The 20411-nt window shown below is 41.8% G+C and overlaps 1 pseudogene; it reads right to left on the reverse strand.

Annotated features, from left to right (window-relative positions):
• Positions 1-20411, reverse strand: part of LOC113056478 (BAH and coiled-coil domain-containing protein 1-like) — a 64697-nt pseudogene that overhangs the window by 24550 nt on the left and 19736 nt on the right.

Consider the following 20411-nt stretch of genomic DNA (forward strand, 5'->3'; position numbering starts at 1 on the left):
CCACATAATTCTACTATCTTAACAGCATAACATTAATTGGTTAAAGCTGCATGAAATTAAAAATCGACTTTCTAAATGCTTGTTAGTGTTCTTATGGTGAACGATTCATCCATTCCTCTGTTTCATTTTTTTTTTGCATACATGTAATTTTTAATCAAAATTTCATAACTCGATCTTTCAGGGGAAACAGCAAACTTCTCTCTGGAGATGTATGCTTGACTTTTCCTATCAATTAATCTGCCTAAACTCCCTTTCTTAAAATCCACAGCAAACTTACATTCAGATCTGAATCCATCCCATCAACAACCAATGGATATAATCAAGTCCCAGTCCTAATTTTTTTTTTTTATTTGTTTAAGATGTTTGTAATAGCTTAAATAAAGCATACGATTGCAATATTATGTTCTAGCTTATGGAACGGAAGTAGCAATTATATGGCTATATTATTTTCTTCCATATTGTTGCGTACATCCAAGTGAAACAAGTTTTAAGAACTCAAACTGTCTTTTGGCACCTCAAGCACTTGTGGTCTTTTCAGATTAATATTGGATGAAAAACATTCAAATGCATAATCACTGACATCACTTTGTAAATGATTTTCATAAAACTGCAGTTTAAAAGTATTTTATTTAAATATTTGGCTAACTGTGTTGGGACAACACAAGTAATTTTGCCAAGATTAACCTTAGTATTGCCAACCAAATATATACCAACCTTTACAAAACCAGACATCCCCTGAAAGTCACTGAAACTTTGCACAGAGAATGAAAACATTGCAAGAATTTATGAATTTCCCATTGAAAACCTTGATCAACTGGTATACTGAATACTGGGGGGCTAATGCATGTTCAGCCTTACCTCTGTCCTCTTCTCTGTTGTTCCTCTGCAGTTGGCATCGCTCCAGCTCTGCCAGTTCACTCAGTAACTCTATACCATAATTTGGGGCAACTGCGTTCCTAGACATAGGCACAGGGACCACCATACAGGCATCTCGAGTAGCACACAGTGCTGCTGCGATGAGCAGCTCCAGGCTCCAAATGCAGCTCCCAGGGTACTGACTGCCCAGCGCAGAGGGCACGGCGCAGGGGGAGAAAGGCGGTGAGGATGAGTCAGTGGGTGATGTGCACTCATCCTCAGCAGTCCTCTCTGGATCCTGCTTAGTAGGTTCCACAAAATGATAATCCTGGGTGGTGATCATAGCGGAGTCTTGTAGCTCCTCAACCTTCTCCTTGTTGTCTTCAGCTGTTGCCGGACTCTCGATTCCACTCGCCTGTCTGTTGGGGATCATAATCGCTCCTTCTGGAAGGGGGTCCACTACGGTAAAGTCAGTGATGGGGCAAAAGGAAGTTTGTGAGAGAGTGGCATCCACCTGTCCGTCTGCTTCTATTACTCCTCCCTCATCCTCTACATCATCTACTTCCTGTGACGTTCTAGAGGGAGAACCCACTCCAGTATGGCACTCAGGCTCCTCCCCTTTGGGGGAAAGGAGGTGGGGCTGGGGCGCAGGTTCAGCAGGTTCTGCTTGCTCCGCCTCCAAGTCTACATGCTCAGCCAATTGGACTTCTTGAGGGGAGGGGCCACCTTTGTAACCCATGGCGATGGCGGGGTAAGTGTAGCCAGGAGGGAGATCTATAGGAAAAAATGGGAATAAAACTGATTGAGTGTTTCCATAAACATTGATGTTGGTTTGGGCTCCTCAACCTTGCTTGAAGTCACTCTATTACAAGCATAAAGATTTAACTGCTCCTGAAACACACTTCAGCGCACAGTGAACCAGCACTCCATTAGCATTCTTTTGTAATACACATCGCAATATGACCTTGTCAGTTAAGGGGCATGGCCCCCTGCTGCTGAAGTGCAGAGAAGGGTGATATATATGCTGTATACAGAAGCATTAGTGACAGTGTGTACCATTCGCTACGTTTATCTAGTATAACTCACACACATAATGGAACCGGCGCCATAAAGGCTATGGTGCAGGCATGAGCAAATTTTCCATGAATATTGAATTATGTTCAAATGGTTATGGATGCAGTGTGTGCAAGAGAGGGAAGGAGTGCATGGAGGAATGTTTTTGTATAAACTAGTCTTTAAGTGAGAGTGTGTATTCATCTCGTCAGCTGCGCAATTGAAATCGATTGCACAGGACACGTTGTTTGCATGAAAGGGCGAAAGTGTGTGTGTGTGTGTGTCTATATGAGGTCTGTAGCATTGCCGCGTATATTGATTACAGCATGGTGTCCGGGTGTGATTGCACAGCCAGCCCTGTCACCTCAGTGCTGTATTATTGATGGTATTCATCCGCCAGATGAATGCATATCCCTCCGCCAGCCAGCATTCAGGGACCTCTGTAGGATAAGAGAGGCCCTGTCTGCTGTCTCACTGACCTCCCTACTGTTTTCTGTCAGTCTCTCTCTCACACACACTGTACAGCAAGCCATTCCCTACAGTGTCTATGCTTTCTTGCACATACAAATGTGTCACAAATGGATACAATGGTGCAAAGACTCAAACCCAATGTGAAACGTCAGTGCTTACTCTTCCATTTACATTAACAGGTTGATTGTCTTGATTGTAATCAAAGGGCAACAAGTCCTTCAAAGGCCCTGTGCATCTTATCTGCAGAAAAATCTCTCTCTCTTCTGTTCACTGTCCCTGTGGTCAGGGTTTTTTTTCTATTCGACCATCTCTTCTCTCCTTTTTACTTCTCTCTTCCACTTCACTCCCTCTCCCCTATGGGTTTGTGGAGCCAGACGTGATGGCAAGATCCTAACCTCGAGAATGAAATGAAATGTTCCAGTCTCTTTCCTCTGTCACTGTTTTTTTTAGACTCAAATTCGAGGGCACTGGGATGGGAAGCGTGTTAGAGAAAAGCACTATTCTGTCTTTTATTATTTGCTTTATTCTTTTCACCCCTTTTTTCAGACTGGATTATTAGTCCAAATAAACCAATCAACTTCCTTTTTATCATTGGACTCATTTTAGAATATGTTCTGATTCAAATACTAAGCCCATGTAGGGACATAGCAAACATTATTTTAGCCATTTCAAAGTATGTTCTCCCTCTTTTTGGGAAATAAGCAGGGCTGCATCAATATGGAAATTTTGTCAGAAACTACTGCCAATAATTATTATTTATATGTCAATAACTGATTGTCAATTGGCTGATATTAGATATAAATCTGATTTCTATTATTTTTACTTTATAAAAGCCACAAATAATAATTATATTTTTTGTTATAGTTTACATTTTTTATTCTTTTTTATGTTATATTTATGCTATGATATGTTATGGCTAACGCTAACTTACTAGCATTAGCCTTTAAGTAAATAAGTTGTGCCAACATAACAAAACCTAATTAATATTAATGAGTCCAGCTTATAGGGCTTATATAATGAGTCTTCCTTACACTTAATATTTATAAATAAATTTACTATTCGTTCTACTGAAATAAAAGACATGAATGCTGCCATTTTCCCACTCACCAGGCTCCAGTGACTGAGGGTAGTCCTGTGGTGGCTGGCCCTCACTCCTCTTGTCCTGGGACTCTACAGGTTTTGGCAGGTGGCGGGGGGTGGCATGAGGGGGGCTGAGTGCTGGGGAGTGAGGGGCAGCAACGGCCGGGCTGGGCTCAGGGCAGGGTGTGCAGGGTGTACTCTTGAGGTGGGACCGTGGGGCGGGCGAGCGACAGCATGGCGAAAGGCGAGAAGTGCAGCCCCCTGGGGACGAGGAGGAGGGGGGCAGTTTAGTGGAGGGGCCAACGGAGAAAGGCTTAGTGTGCTTGGACCTGCGGAGCTCAAACGATTCCTCAACCAGATCGATGGGGGGATCCTCAGGTTTCCTCTGCAAAAACACCAGAAATTCAAACAAGGTTCAGAGACTGTATAACACAGAGTCCTACACCAGCACTGGAAAGTCAAACATTATGCATATCAATATTATTCCCAGTTTCACAACTGAAATGCATGTATAGTGGAAAAAGGATGCTAACATGGAGCTAATTATGATTCAGTCATAGCAGGTTTCTTGCATTAAGACATGCACCAGGGAAGCAGTACAATGATCCATCGCACACTAGCATTCTGCTCTGCTTCTTTGTACAGAAGCACTCAGATAAAAGCCGGAATCCTGCCCCATTCCTGAGAAGAGTCCCACTCTTTCAAATCTTCCAACAATAAAATGCTCTTTGAAAATGAAAGCCGTCCATTCTTTGGCCATAACTGCTATGAATTTCTGAGAGAAGGAATAACAAGCCTTTCACAACCTCAGGCGCCCAGGGTAGGTCTGCTGAAAGACGCCGGGCTTCTGTAGAGAAATAGCTGTTGGGAAATCACCTTGAGGGGTTTGAGGAAACATTGCTAACCAGATGTACGTTCACTTTTTCCTTCATGTGTTACCTGCGAGTGACTGTGTCTGTGCACTAGCTCCATTGCCTGTGCTGCGCGGTGCTGCTGGTGCTGATGTTGCTGCAGCGCATAGAGTTCCTGTTGCCGTAGAAACTGGGAGCGGGAATAGACAGCAGGATGCTGCATGTGTGAGGCAGGCCCTCCAGCTCCGTAAACAGGGGGCCACAGTCCCTGCTGCTCCATTACATCTACAGAGAGCAAGAGAAAGGAATGAGAAAAGAATGAACAAAGGTTTTTCTTTTGCCTCAAGGCAAGTCTCACTTATCACTCTGAAGGCTTATTGATTTACGGCTAAAAGATTCCACTCCTTTTCTGTCACTCTATTCATCTGCTCTCTTTTTTCTTTCCAAAAGTCATCCTCCGTCCCCAGGGCAAAAAAAGCCTCACATTTCCACAACCCTTTCCTCATCATGTAACGCACTCAACCCGTGGGCAGAGAGAGAATGCAAACTGCCTCCTTTTTACATTGTCTGTCCCTTGCACTCACCGTTAGCCTGGTCATACCTCAGCGGATTAACGCAAAATGATGGTCACCAGTGAGCTCACCAGCCACACTTGCCTGATCTCTGGCTTGTGCACGCCGCAATGCCAGTCAAGACGATTCAGCTCTGCTGACTCAAACTGTCACATGAATGTGGCTCCTCTGACAAGACCTTCCTGACAGCCTGCTGAGAGCGGGCAAAGAAGGGTCTACTCCCAAATGGCTCGCTCATTCACAAGAGCTGAGGCGGAGTTATTATGCCTGTAATAAGGGTTAGGTGATAGTGTCGGCCTTAAAAAGGAGCAAAAATGTTATACCCAGAGATTAACTTTTGAGTAGGGGAGATAGACACGGTCATCTGTTGTTTCGGCCTCACAAGGCAGTGCCCACTGGCCGCATGATGCATATTGCATGCATGCTTTAACTTCAAATAGCCAGTTCCAATTTAAATGAGTAATGCAAAATAACTTAACTGGAAACAAAGTTGTCTACAAGGAGCATTTTTGTTTTGAGGATGAAATAAATCAATGGATTTGAAAAAATTTGTCATGTTAGTTACATCAAATATTTAACAAAATGTACAAATCTGCCATCATTTACTCACCCTCATGTTGTTCCAAACTAGTATGACTTTCTTTTGTGGTACACAAAGGAAGTTATTTTGAAGAAATACAATGAAAACCCCTTTACTATATGAATAAACACAGTTCTTCAAAATGCCATCTGTTTTTTGGAATGACGTGATTGTGAGCAAATCATTCCAGAACTTTCACTTTTATGTGAACTATCCCTTTAATGAAATAAGCTGGAAGGTGGAACAGACTTTCAAAGCCTGACTATATGTGACTAGGCATATCACAGATGCACTTTTGTGCCATTTAATCACTAAGCAAGCAGGATATTTGAGAGGAGTCTGCCATTTCTGAAACGACTTGATCAGATAGGAAGGATGGAGGAAAAGGGAGAGAGAGGGAGAGAGTGTAGAGGGATGAAGCACAGCTGTGCAAAGCACTTAGTCTCAGCCTTGAGCCTCAGCCCACAGAAATTTCAACACAATATGTTTTTCTTTCAGCCATTTGGTTTTGCATGCTGCATATTTTCCTCCCCTCCTTCTCTGATGTATGGCAAGGACCTTTGTTTGGGAAAGATTACTGGGACAGGGTTATGTTTCCCTAGGGAGGGATCCAATGGATGCACTTCCCTTCTTTGTTGTGGAAAGGGGAGTGTGACGCTAAGGAGCAGAGAGCTAATTAAATTTCACAGCCAGTGTGGGAAGGAGAAATGCCGAACAGAGGCACACAGCACAGCACAGGACAGCAGAGCACAGCACAGCACAGCACAATACTGCTAAAAGCCATGTGATGATGTACCGCACAGCAAGGCACAATATAATAGGGCGGAAAGACATTCAGAGATGCACAACAAATCAAAGCACAATGCCAGAACTGTGAAAACATGATAGCACAACTGAGCACAGCATGGCATGACAAGGCACAGCGCAGTATAGTTTAAAACCATTAAAGAGATTCTAAGAATACCACATCCAAACTTTGCTCAGATGGCATTGTGCATCACAACCTGCTGGCACGAGCTAATCCTAAATATTCCTTTGGTTGTAAAGTGCACAATAACATATTGTTAAATAAAATACCTTTGCCTGCGTAACTAATAAAATGATTTTCCTTTTCTGTTGACATCATCTAGGCCACTCGACTATTAAACAATGTTAACCAACAGGCAAATCCAAAATCTGAGAAAAATAAAAAATACAAATCTGGCTCTATTTGAGCATGTAAGGCATTAGGCATTTAAGCAATATTGTATACAAGATGGCATCAAGATTACAGATAACATTTAAGATTACATTGAACAGTGTTATTCAATTATTTGTGCTATCAAAAAATTTACTTAGTGAGCTTTTGATGACTGCAAAATGAAATAAATAAATAAATAAAAGAAGAAGAAATGAGCATGCACTATTAAACATGATGGCCCAGTACAAGAAAATCCATAATGTCGGCCAATGACGAAGATATTGTGGCAATATATTGTGTCCTTACCATAGAGCAATTGAAAAGTATGAAAAATGCTGTGCCTCTGTGCAAAATGAACAAAAGAAAACAAAACCGTTTGATCCCTAAATTGTTATTTTTTAGTGTGCTCCTTACCTCCTCAGGTTCCACACATTGACACAAAATAGACAAACTCCTAAAAACCCACCTGGGCCAATTCTGTTCCTGTGCGAGCACTAACGTATTCATACAAATTTAATCTAAACCAACAGTCCCTGAAACGAACACCCACACAACGACTTTAGATCTCCATTTCTCTCACTTGCACACACTTATCTATGCATTCGTCACCCTCCTCCCCACAAACTCAAAGTCAAATACGCAAGCTATCTACTTGAAATGATAATTTGTTTAAACAGTTCAAATAATTCCACTTTGTGCATTCAAAGTGTGCATTGGGGCTGCTTGTGAAACTATTCCCATTAAGTCCATACTACAATGGGCTGTAAATGCCTGCTTGGCTTAGTGAAGCATTCCACAATAATGATTACAGAATGATACAGGGGCAAAAGGGGATGAGATGGAACTGTACAGAGGGGGAAGGCACATTAGACCAAAGGGGAAGGGAATTCAGAATCGAATTACGGAACAGGTAAAAAAAAGTGGACAGAATGACTATGGATTAAATTGCTGTAATTGTCTGGCTGTAAAAGTGAAAGTCCACTTTAACTTGTACAGCCAGATTGGGGGGGGGGGGGGTGAAGATTTTTTGAAAATCATCTTTTGTGTCCCATTGGAAAAGCACCAAACACCGACTGCACCAAATAATAAAAAAATATTTCAGAGTGAAAAAAAAAATATGCTTTATGATTGCGCTCAAATGAATGTTCACAATACACATAAAATGGAAAAAATAATCATATGTGGAGCTGAATACCCACCAAACTCCTCCATAATCTGACCTATTAATATTGTTTCTACAACAGCCAAATATAATTCTAGTAATTTTGGGCAATGTACCAAGGTGATGGGTGGCAGGGTGGGCTGCTGGCTCGGTAGGCAATACCACCAGGGCAGCAGAGGGGTCCTGAGGCAGGGGCAAAACTGGTTGCAAGGAGCTGGGCATAGTTGCAGAGAAACCAGGGGTCAAGTTCTGGTGCAATGCTGCATGACTGAGACCTAAACAGGGACATGGAAAGCTGCTTAATGATGAAAGATTTAAGCTTATGTTTCAATACTAATGGGCAATCCATTGATTATTTAGTAGGGTAAAACTAATTAACCAACACATGCAGAAATTCAACAAGACTGTGAAATATATTGAAATCTAATATCATCAAAAGAGCAAAAACAGATTTGATTACCATAAGAGTGCCCCATCCAGAGGGAGGGACTTCCTGTCCGAGGCATCCAGTGATGATGGCAGGATGGGCGTGAGCAGATGGATCACTGCCTAATTGGCTACCGCCTGGCACAATAAGGTGTGAGGTCAAATCTCCATGGCAACTACTGGAGGGGTGGATCCTGGCAAAGTCAACTCTGTCTTTGTTTTCCCTGAGGGGAAGCCATCAAAGTTACTCTCTATGGCATTACAACTACAGGGCAGCATGCTAACTTTTCAGGTTGGTCTTTGTTTATATTCAACTAATTGTGGTAAATTCAGAAATTCTACTGCAAAGATCAATTTGACTAACAGCCATACCTGAGGAGGAGTTCTCGCTCTCTGTCGTATGGAGGCAGTCCAAGCTGTTCCTCACAGACTCTTTTCGTGTCTTCATCCACCTCCCGCTCCAGCGGGTACACTGGACGTCCAACACCTAACACAGAATAGTTCAGTAACACAATCTAGAAACCCGCCAATGAATAAACTCATTTATTTGCAAATTTTACTGGTGCACACAACATTTATATTTTATATTTTCAATAAATTGCTAAATCACACATATAGGATAGCGGGATATCAAAGGTACAGAAAGATACACTTATTAGTTTCAGATTTATGCCTTGTTGTCATTCTATCTCTATGTTTACTGCCTGTAAAAGCAGCATTTTCAGATATCAGATACAGATTAGGTGTTGCAACTGAGCAATAGATACTCAGTGTTGTAAACAGGTGGCTGTAAGATTATAAGAGAAATTTGGCAGTCATGGTAACACCTTAAATACCCAATCTGGTAAGGTTATACCTTCAAATCATTAATAATTTAATAATTTGAATTAAACAACCAAAAATATCTTGATTTTGAACATTCTCTTAATCACAAGCTTGTTTTTCTATGAAGTTTCCAAAAGTTCATCAAGTATATCCAGTAAACTGAGAATGTATATATAGCTTGTTAGAACACACTCTTGTACACACACACACACACAAACACCAGACCTCCCATTGAGAAACGCTTACCCTTCATGCTGGGCAACACTCTACTATGGTGTCTGTGGGTGGGATGCCCGTCTGGCAGGCGGCACGGGGGCTCTCTCTGCCTGGCAACGGCCACTGCTATCCCTACAGGGGGCTGTCGCACCTCTCCCTCCCCCTGAACTTCCCCTGAGTCCTTGCCTGCCCGCTCCGAGCGCTCATTTTCCCCAGATGACGAGGCTCTCCTGGGGGGCAGGGTCTGCTTCGCCTCCTGTAGATTACAGTTCAAACCACTTCCATTTTTGTAATTTCTCTCATTCCTTTCACTCTTCTCTCCAGTAACTGCCCTCTGCTTGAGGCAGCCTAGGCCACCAAACGGGCTCTTCTGAGAGAACAGCAGTGGTTGCTGGCTGCTATATTTTATCAGACTTCTCATGGCATTGGTTTCAGGTCCCTGGGGGCCCAGTGTGGCCTCCTGTGGGGCAGTTAGAGGAGGAAGAGGCCCTCGGTCCCCATGTGATGTCTGGGAAGCAGCCCCCAGAGAGTGGTAAGCCTTGTGCAGTTCTTCCTCCAGTCGAGCCGGGTGTCCTCGCACCTCCGAGGAGGAATGAGTGCCGGTTTGATGCCCGCTGTATCCCTGTGATGTTGACTCCATGCCCATCTTCCTCTTGTCTTGTGTGCTGTTGCCATGCTCCAACTCTGGACCCTGTCCACCAGTGCTAACCCTGTTACTGTGTTGCTGATGACGTATCCGTGCAACTCTCTGACTGTTCCTTTGAAGAGTACATTCAACATCTGTGGCACCTTTACCTTCGGATGAAGCCCTGTTTGACTGACTTAAGTGCGAACAGTCCCGGAAAGGTGGAGTACTTGCATAAATGCTACTCTTAGCTTGGTGGCCACCCTTTGTCCCTGTGGCAGAGAGGGATGGAAGGTATCAGATTCCTCACTGCTGTCCAAGCTACATGAACGAGCCATGTGGGGATGCTGATTCTGACTGTGTTGAACCTCGTTTGTGCGTGAATGGGGGCCTGGGGGCCAGTCTGGGCCCTTGTCTGCTTTGCCATATGCATGTTGCTGCTGGGAAGATTTTCTTTGGCAGGTACTCGGAGGAGGCAGTAGGGTAGCTACTTGACTTCCACTGCTACTCCTCTCAGGAGTTTTCGTTTCTTTCCCCACACCGCCCCCAACCGGAACCATCCCACCTCCCACACCTCGACAGTGAGGGTTCCCCAGCTGGAAAGGTCCACTGGTTTTGTCTCCCTGTGGCCCCACAGAGGGCACAAAGGTAGGCCCTGTCACCTCAGAGTCCCTGCCAAGACTCTTTTCCTGAGCAGTGGGCATGGTTAGTGGAGGGCAGAAAAGATCAGGGTGGGGATGATGAGGATGGTGATGGTGTGGATGGCTTGGGTGCAGCCAGGATCCTCCCATGGCAGATCCTAGGCCCAGAGGAGGGGGCATGGAATAGGGCACAGGGTGGACATGTCCCAGCATGGCACTGTGGCGAAGACAGTCTGAGGGTGGTTCACTAATTCGCATCTCTCCACCTACCCCCTCCTTGCAACAGTGACCCTCTCCGCTTTTCTGCCTGCCAGTCCCCAGAACAGAGGCCCCTGGCCCCACACAACTGGGCAGGGAGCCCCTGGTGGTGGCCCCTGGATCAGAGCCATTATGGGTGTTGGTGCTAAGCAGGCAGGAACTAAGGTGCTTGGGGTCATCTTTGTGCCGGAAGTCCTCTTCTAGGCCTTGAGGGTTGTGATGAGGATGGTGCTGGTGCTGGTGGTGAAGGGTGGGAGGACCATGATGATGCCTATTCTGCTGGGACTCTTGTTTACTTTTTTCTTTTTCTTTTCCTCCAGGTGCTACTCTTCGCTCTGCTACACCCATCTCTTTGGAGCTCTTTTGGGAAGCTGTGCTCCCAGGCTCCCTGTCACGATTGCAGGAGTCCAGCATGTGGGCAGGGGCAGTCCTAGATAGTGGTGGGAGGCTGTGATTTGTGGAGAGAAGGTGGGGCTGCGACGGGAGGCTTCGTAGATAGAAATCTTAGAAAAGAAATAAATTTACACAAATACTTTTGCAAAGTCTGTTTATTTTTGCTTGACAGAAGAAATGGAATCTTACTCACCTTTCTGAGAATCATAGAAACAGTGCTGTCCATAGAGTACACTGCTGTTGCCATGGTGATCCAGGGGGCTCATGGGCAGGAAGGTGGGGGGTAGACTCCCTGAAAAGCGGGGATACCCTGGGGCTGAGAGAGAGAAAGGAAAGAGGGGAGAGAATATTGTCAGGATAAACAAAATGTAACAAAAGAGAGTGACAGTTTTGGCCTTTTGCTGTGGCTGGATGCAGGTTCATGAAGCCCTACAGCACGTTACAACCTTTCCCAGAAACCCCTGCACAAACAAGTTTAGTTCTTTACTCGACAATTATAAGTATTTCAACTAAACAAGAGCTTTTAGAACTTCCATTTTACAATTATTTAATATTACAGCACACTGCTTCAGATAGAGCTAAATGGCAACTCAGTTTGACTCTGCATCTTCAAGGACACTGAACTGTGTCCAGCGATAGTGAATGCTACAGGGGGATGTATTTATGTGTAAACTGAGCACAAGACTAAAACCTAACCACAGAGCAGCAGAGGTCAATGGCCAGGCACGCAAGGGTCATACGCTTAAGCAGCCCTCAACACAGAGCTATTATAGCCATCTGGTGGGGGTGGGGGTGGGGGGGCTTCTGTCTGTCAGTAAAATGGTAGTCCAAGTAAGGGTAGAGTATCCCGTTGTCTTTTTTAGTGTGTGTTCCTGTGTTTGTGCATGTATTTGTTTGAGATGCTGTCCTTGTACACAGTATAATTGGATGCAGTTAAAAGTTTAACAGGCTGGGGCCAAAGTAAACAGCAGTCCATAATGCTCATCCTCAGCATTCCACAGAGTTGTCCCTTTGTCCCATAGCCTACAATACACACTACACTGTCATGACCCTATCTGTCCTGTCACAAGAGAGAACTTTAGAAGACAAATGAACAAATGAATGCACAATAAATCTTTAGCCAATATTAGAGAATCTTTTTTTTCTTTTTTTTTTTACTGTCAATATTGGATAGTTAATTGTGCATGTTCTTTTATCTTTAGTATTAACCAGCATGAACCAGTCTAGGCTGACAGTTTTGTGGTTGGTGATACTGTTGAATGCACACATTCTGAACCTTTATTTAGAATTTAATTACAGTAACAGACATTTGGCTCATGAATTAAACCTTTGTGTAACACATATATCAATAAGCAAGAGGGAAAAAGTGAGAAGGAGAGATGTGAACAAGGGAGTGTGAGTGTGATAGAGAAGGAGCATATAATTTCGAGAGGCAGATTATGAGACAGACAGACCGTAAGTGTCTGTAGGTACATGTGTGAGTGTGTCTGAAAGAGAGAGAGAGAGAGAGATTGAGAGACAAAGGAGGAGGGAAGGAGACCCCCCCCCCTCTCCTGCCTCTCTTACTAATTGACACCAGTGGAGCATCCTGCTGACAGTGACATCACAGGGGAGTCCAGATGTGTAATATCATGCCTTCTGGCTGCACCTGTTTCCTACAGCCACAGAATTTCAATTTTATTCAACACACACATACTTGGTGCGCACACACATACAAGCTCCTGCAGCATGTACAGATACAGAGAGACACACACATTAAACGTGAACATGCAAGATGAGGGATGGTTAGCACAGTCAGTAGAAAATGTGAGTTTTTTGTTTTGTTTTTGTTTTTATATATGTATTGCAAAGTCTTTAATGTTATTTAATGCATCATTGCCGAATAAAATTATACATTTCTATCAAAAGAATCTTACTGACCCCAAACTTTTGAATGGTATGTGCAGTCTTAAAAAGGAGACAGAAAGAATAAGAGAACTGAACAGACCAGACAAGACTAAACCACCACAGTTGAGGTCAAACCAGAGGAGTGAAAAGAAGAGGAGGCAACAATCAGCACAATCCCTCGCTTCCACTATTAATTTAATGGTAACAATTAGAGCAGAGCGGCATGCTCTGAAAGCAATCACACTCTAATGATGAGCAATAAACGCAGTCCAGTACAGACCATTAAAGGCTAGAGAGACGAGACACACACACACACACACACATAACTAATCAAACACACTTATTGTAAACTACATCTCCCAGTCTGAATGAAAACTGTATTCATCTAAATGAAGAATGATGGAGCCACAGGAGCTCAGTGTGCCAGATTAAACTGAGATTCGGCTCAGAAGCCAAGACACTGTTTTTGTTCTGTAAGTTGAGAAGCAGTGAAAAGTACAGGTGGGGAGTGTTGGACAGTATCCCAAACAAAGTCAAAGAAGATCAATAGTTGTGTTTGTGTGTGTGTGTGTGTGTGTGAGAGAGAGAGAGAGAGAGAGAGAGAGAGAGAAAGCAGAAATGGAGCCACACAGAACAACCCATTCAATCATATACCTACAGACATTAACAGTGGTGAGCTGAGCAACAATGTTTATTCTAGGGAGGTCATTTTCTTTTTAATCTATGAGAAATTGTTAATAAAATATGTGCTGCCACTCCATACCTCACCTACAGTACCTCCCCTTGCGCTCTTAAATATTTCAAAGTTCTCATTTTAATTTCAAAATATTGTATTGCCGTGACTGTTTAATATAAATAACTAAATCAATGAAAGAAAAAAAGTATCACTAATAAATATAATAAAAAAAATATAATAATAAAAAATTAGTCAATCTGTTCCAATCATTAAGAATCACTTTGTGTAACAAAATACTAGCTCTACTGGCACCCATGACACAGTTTTACAACTTTACATTTAAGGCACAATAAAATGCATCAGATTACAGCCTGTCAAGAGCATGACAAATTCACCATCCATGTACAGTACAAACCCCACTGCATGTCGTGCGACCCTACTGGAAGAGGATAATAGAGACACACACACACCCTCACTAATCATATATGTGAACAAAGATTTCTGGCAAAGAAAAGGGAGTGAGAGAGTTCAGTTTCTCTGTTACAGTTCATTATTACCACAAAATTTTCTATTTAATATTTGTTGTCTTGATAATCTATTTCTTGCTGATTATTAATTTATTTTATTTTACTTAATAGATAATAGTTAAATAAAAATCATTTTTAAAAGGTATTTACTTTTATTTGTTACAACACAAATATAGTAATTGCCATTTTAATTTTTGCATTACGTAATTTGTCATGCAAATAAAAGTTTGTCATTGAAACTGATATCAAGAGAAAAAAGGAGTACATATAAAAAGAAACAGGACTGACTCTAACATGCCCATCTAACTCTCTAATTGAAGCGAAGCAGCCAAACGAAGCAGGCAGATGGAGGGAGGAGAGAGCAAAACAGAGAGACCAAGAGGAGGGGATCTTGTCAGCTCCGTTAATTGTGAGATGTGCTGAATCATCGAATCAATTTTTCAGTAGACATGAACACTAACTGATTTGCTGCTTAAGAAGAATTTATTATTAATAATGTATGAAAACAGCTGTGTTTCTTAATATTTTGATGGAAGCTGTGATACGTTATTTTTTTCAGGAGTGCATTTTAAAACTGCTCAAACAACCTACATTTTGAGTCAGAAAGGTTATATATATATAAATGAATATGAGAAATGGTTATCTGTAATAAATAGTAAGAGAAGGTGTTACAACCTCAAAGCAACAAATGTTGAAAAAAAGTTTTAAAAGAGAAGAAAAATAGAAGGGGCAAACAAAAGCAGTAATGTAAAGGAAGAGTGGTTCAGTAAATTAACGAGAAGAACTCAGGTATTGAATGAGTGAGAGATAAAAGAAAGATGGACAATGAGATGGAGGGAAAGAGAGTATGCGTATGAAAAAGAGAGAGAGAGAGTCTCGGGTGGCAGATCTGTGTTTTGGCTGAGTGCCCTACACTGGAGTTTGGCCAGCTGGCAGCATGCCGATTGGGGCTTCCTGGATTCAGTCCTTAAAAACAATCATTTGGACAGTGTTTGTGTGTGAGTGTGTGTGGGGGGAGAACATATATTTGAGCAGGTTTACATGAGCTACTGTAACCAATTATTTTCCTCGTATACTCTCATTTATAATGAAATATACAAACTGTCTCCATGTCCTTTCCCAGGTTAAAGACACACACACACACACACACACACACATTCACAGTCACTGCATCCAGCATGTCAAGCCTGGCTTCCTCCACCAGCTGGGACTTTAAAGGTGATCCCCTCTCTGTTGCTTTGAGCCAGTTCCCTTCTCTCTCACACAAATGTAGTGCACAGACCTACCTGACATCCTCACACACACTCATAGTATAAAATCTTAGAGCTTTTGCTGTTCCGACTTCACTTCTACTGCTCCAGGCATTTTACATTAACATCCAACGAAGCACTCAGCTGTGTGGTTAATGCCTCTCACAACACTTGTTTAGAGGATTTAGAGGGCACAATTGTGTGTAAGCATGTGCGCGAAATAAAAAAGGGATAGAATAAACACAAGCATCCTTTGGTCAGGCACACAATCACAACCTGATGTTTCTCAGAGGGTTCACAGATGGGAAAGCAGGTGTCCAGGGTGATAGTACTGTGTGTAGCCTTTTACAGGAAAACATTTATGGAAAAGGTTACAAATATTTAAAATCTTCATAAACTAAATTCACTCACAAGCATGCATGCTTAGTGTACTCATCCTCATGTCATCCTAAACCTGTATGATTCTCTTTCTTTTGTGGAACCTAAAAGAAGAATGTTTTAACAATATCCTGGCCACTATTTTAGTATAATGAATTTAAACGGGGCTGTCAAGTTCCAAAATCACAAAAAGGAGCATGAAAGTATCATACTCGTGGTGATTCATATAATTTATGAGCAGTATTCTATATCTTTTAAAGTCATACGGCAGCCTAAAACAAAAACAAAAAAAAAAAATATATTTTTGAAATTATTCAATAAAAAAGATACAACTCTAAAACCATTATTTAGGAAACTGGATTCGGTTCTTGAATTGAACTCCCTAATTCAACACAAAGTCACAGCACTGCCATGAAATTAAAATATTATTTTTTTTTTTTTACCTCAAAAGTTTTAACTAAAATATCTTAACCATCATCCAACCGATAGACAGAAGCTCCCACTCTACATTTCTTTCTTTTTTTTTCCGTTCACTCGGATGAACGTCAAAACATGGAATAAAAGACTTGTCACTACTTCCATAACACTGCAACTTTAACTGCTCACCTAAGGGGACTATTATCAGTGGTAATGACTAAAATGTCAGTCTCTTTGCCACAAGCTATTATATTGTATTGCACAGCTGTCAAGTGAACCACTTTATTTTGTTTTTATGTCCTTTCTGGAGTTTGAGAGTTATTATATTTACTTTGCATAGAAAAGTGCATTGTAAATGCCGCTAATTGTGCTCCAGTGTTTTGAATATTCTGAGTATAACGGTAAAGAGTCCACTCATCCATATCTTGTGTTTTCTGTTTGGAAAACACACACCTTTGACTGATCTGTCTGCCATGAGGCAGTTGGACGTTTAGTTATCTGGTTATCAGTTAGGTTGAGCCAGCATGTCTCATCGTTGGCTCATTTCTATGATATGACTACAAACACAAATTTTCTCAGATACACATTTACACACACATGCACACACACACCTGACCGGGGGAGATAAAGGAGGCTTGAAAAGCGGTGCCTGACCACAAACTGTTCATAGCCAAAAGAGGAGCCGTGGGGCCAAAAGGCAGAGAAGACACACACACACACACACACGTTTAACAGAGTCCGGAAGCCAGTACCTCCCTGTGGTGATGCTTCTAACCCTCAGCATCTCTCAGTTAAAACCGCATTCACGTACCCACACAGACGCACACCCCATGTGTGACTATGGGTTGTATGGGCAGGAAGTAGACCGTTGCTGCTGGGTTTAACCATAAGGGTCACAAGACCCCTAGGTCTGGCTGAGGAAACCCCACATTGGCCCCCCAAAATAATGAGCCTTTAATGCAAATTGCAACATCTCTTTGCAGTCAGGTGGCCACACGACTGTAGCAACTAGCCCAAATTCCCCATAAAATCCTATCACAATGATGCTCTAAATGCATTTCCTCACTTTTCCTTTCATTTCTTTTTTTCTTTTTGCTTTTAAGGTAATTTACTAAACTGCCGACAGATATTACAGCACCATGCTCATAAAGTTAATGAATATTAATTAACAATTTCCAGGACCACAGAGGGGATCCCGCTACATCCAATCAACTAACACTTTTCTCTCCTGTTCTCCCCCATCACCCCCCTGGCCTAATGGGTCAGGTGGGGCATCCCATCACCGATAGCTGGACCGTCTCCAGGGGAACGAGGCAGGGGTAATTGCATGACTCGTTTTGATGACATGCTTTTTATGCAAATGAAGGAGGGAGTGCAGGGACATAGCTGTGGGGGATGGAACAGAGCCATCCAATCGGCCGCTTCGAGGGGCTAAACACAATTAAAGACTGATTCACATAATGAGCTCTTATCATCATAATGGGGCTGTTTGCATCATTATAGACACATTCTGTTATTAATATTATTGTTATTAGTTTTATTATTATTATTTTTATGGTGGTAATCAGAAGCATCATCATTATAGTTATGATTATTGTTTTGATGGTTTATATAAAGCTCCGTGTGCAGCAGAATATGCACTAGATCAGCTGCGCTGCTGTATTTTTTACCCTCTCCCTCTAACTCTCTCATTCCGTCTCACACGCGCAGATTTGTTCAGTCATTCAGTTACAGTAGTGCTGGGTGCCAGCAGTAACACCACTGTGTTCACTGCCAACCACAATTACTGTTCCATTCTGCCAGCTGCCAAGAGCTCCGCAGATACAGAGCAGTTAACCCACACCGAGACACACACACACACACTTGTACGCGGTCTTACATGGATCTGTGAAAATACCAATAGCGAGTGCTCAGCTGTGCATACTATTTAAAAAGAACAGCCATGTGCGCATTTTAACACAAATACACGCTGTGCTCACACATACACTTAAGGCATAAACATTTATATAAAGAAATACATACATTAGGACAATCTAAATTAAAATTAAAAGCAGACTGAGTGCTTGTAAGTGGAAAAACACATTCAAGATCATATAAGAAATAGAACTGAAGAAAGCAGTGCACTAATACAGCGTAGCACACTGACTCACTCTCAAACATACTCTAAATTGTGCTTTTGTCCATGTAAGGTTATGTCCGCTATAAAGTGTTTTTAGTTTCTACAGTGCTAGAATAGCAGAACAGCAGAGTGCAGACTGAAAGAAAGATATGATGGATGGTACTACAGATACTGCATATAGAATTATAGATAGAAAAGGAATGATAAAAGAACGATGAACAGAAAGACAGATTAAAAAGATGGATGAAAGAACAATAGATACTGCAGAAATTGTGATGAATGAATTGATGGAAATTTAGATAGATAGATAGATAGATAGATAGATAGATAGATAGATAGATAGATAGATAGATAGATAGATAGATAGATAGATAGATAGATAGATAGATAGATAGATAGATAGATAGATAGATAGATAGATAGATAGATAGATCACCTTCGTGTGAGTGTGTGAACCAGATCTGTGACGGGGCTGTGGAGTGAGATCCAGAGCGATAGGGCGGAGAAGAGGGGGATGATGGGTGTCCGCTGGAGTGGGAGGGGGGAGATCCCAGACTGCTGGCCAGAAACGTTCCCATGAATGAGGCAGAGGAGTTCCCTATCAGTCCACTGCCTGCAGGACAAAATTAAAAAATGGTTAAAAATCAGACCAATCTTCAAAATGACAGTATTATTTAATTGAATTATTAAAAATTCTAATGTGGACCTTCACAATTACAGTGCAGCCATTATAAAGAGACAATACATGAAGATTTGATAAATGTACCGAATTCTAACATTCAGCCTAAAAAAAATTTTCTAATTTAATTAGACAAATGTGGGGAAAGACTAAATGAATTAACATGAATAAAAGAATAAAAAGAGAGAGAGAGAGAGTTTTGGAACATAAGCACGCAGTCTTTTCTAAGTCCCTGTGATCTCTCTGCTGTAACCCCTCTCGCTCTCTCTCTTTCTCTCTCTCTCTCTCACTCTCTAAGACACACACACACACATACACAATTTGCAACAAGACCTACAAAGGAGATTAAAAAACAGGTCGTAATATACTCTCATCCAAATAATGATTACCACATGATATCCAAAGGTCTATCTGTCTGACAAGCCAGCAGGGAGAAAATAATGCTAAATGCTAATAACAAACTGCAACAAACCACAAGTTAGCACAGAAAAAACGACTCTTAAAATGGACTTTGAGTCCTGCAAGCAAAACCATGTTGAGAACCACTGACCTACATCACCCAAAACACAGATGCAAACAAAAAAGAAAGCAAAAAAGAGGGTGATGGAATGATAATGAAGAAACCCTGGATCGAAGAGCATCAAAAAGATACAACTTTATTCATCCCTGAAGGAAAATGTGCAAGACTTTATACATTCGAGCCAACAAGGGTTAAATCAAATACATTTAACCCTTGCACAATACATGCATGCACAATACATACAAACCAAACAGATGGTCATTAGATTTCCACACACATCTTTTGTTTTTCTCAACATGGAAAGAAACAAAGCGAATTTGCAATGCTCCAATAAGCTTGATTAACCTATATGCTACAGAGGCATGGCTTTAGTAAAGTTTAAACATAATCTAATTTAAAGTTAAGGCAGTTACTAGAGATGATTCGCTCGTGGTCCGATACAACATAAAATCATCAAATCAGCCTATTAATAAACACAGAGCTTAATAGAATGAGTTGCTCTTAAAACTATGTCTGCACAACATTTAAAAGATTAACAACATTGAATTCTGAGCAGATGAAAAAAACACCACACGTGATGTTAGTTTCGGTTCATACCGCTGTGGTTTCCTGTGTGTCTCCCCTGACAAAGACCCTGCCCTTGTGTCCTCTAAAACACCACCAATTAAACAGCGAGGTGAAGGCAAGTGCGGTTTAATTTCCTAAACTGATAAAAGTTAATTAACGTGGGTGAGAGGGATGAGGTTAAGGAAGACGTTTATGGGTGTGAA

Source organism: Carassius auratus, chromosome 37, assembly GCF_003368295.1.
Source record: "Carassius auratus strain Wakin chromosome 37, ASM336829v1, whole genome shotgun sequence".
Lineage (NCBI taxonomy): Eukaryota > Metazoa > Chordata > Actinopteri > Cypriniformes > Cyprinidae > Carassius > Carassius auratus.